General features: G+C 28.5%; 1 non-coding gene across 1 annotated transcript; it reads right to left on the reverse strand.

The window, feature by feature from the left end:
• Positions 1 to 246: 246 nt before the first annotated feature.
• LOC142328506 (U6 spliceosomal RNA) lies at positions 247 to 355 on the reverse strand. Its single transcript, XR_012757296.1, has one exon. It is a non-coding gene; the product is annotated as a U6 spliceosomal RNA (small nuclear RNA).

Consider the following 355-nt stretch of genomic DNA (forward strand, 5'->3'; position numbering starts at 1 on the left):
ATGAAAAGATGTTACCACTAAATTATTTCAAAATCTAAAACAAATTCAAAAGCTCTTTTATTTCGTTCTATAATAGTACGTGGAAAATAGTAATAAGAAGAGAATTAAATATTTTTGAGGCTGAATCTATTGTTCCATAAATAATATTTTGAACGCGTCCAAATAATTTTATCATATCTGTAAATTTATTAATCACAGTAAAAACGTATGTGTGTAAACATGTTCGTATTCTGTACAGAATTTGTATAAAAATGTAGCCGCTTCACGATTTCACACGTCATCATTGCGCAAGAACCATGCTATTCTTCTGTACCTTTCGTTCTATTTTTAGTATAAGTATTGAGGAATGAAGTAC

Source organism: Lycorma delicatula, chromosome 7 (assembly GCF_047948215.1).
Source record: "Lycorma delicatula isolate Av1 chromosome 7, ASM4794821v1, whole genome shotgun sequence".
NCBI classification, from domain to species: domain Eukaryota; kingdom Metazoa; phylum Arthropoda; class Insecta; order Hemiptera; family Fulgoridae; genus Lycorma; species Lycorma delicatula.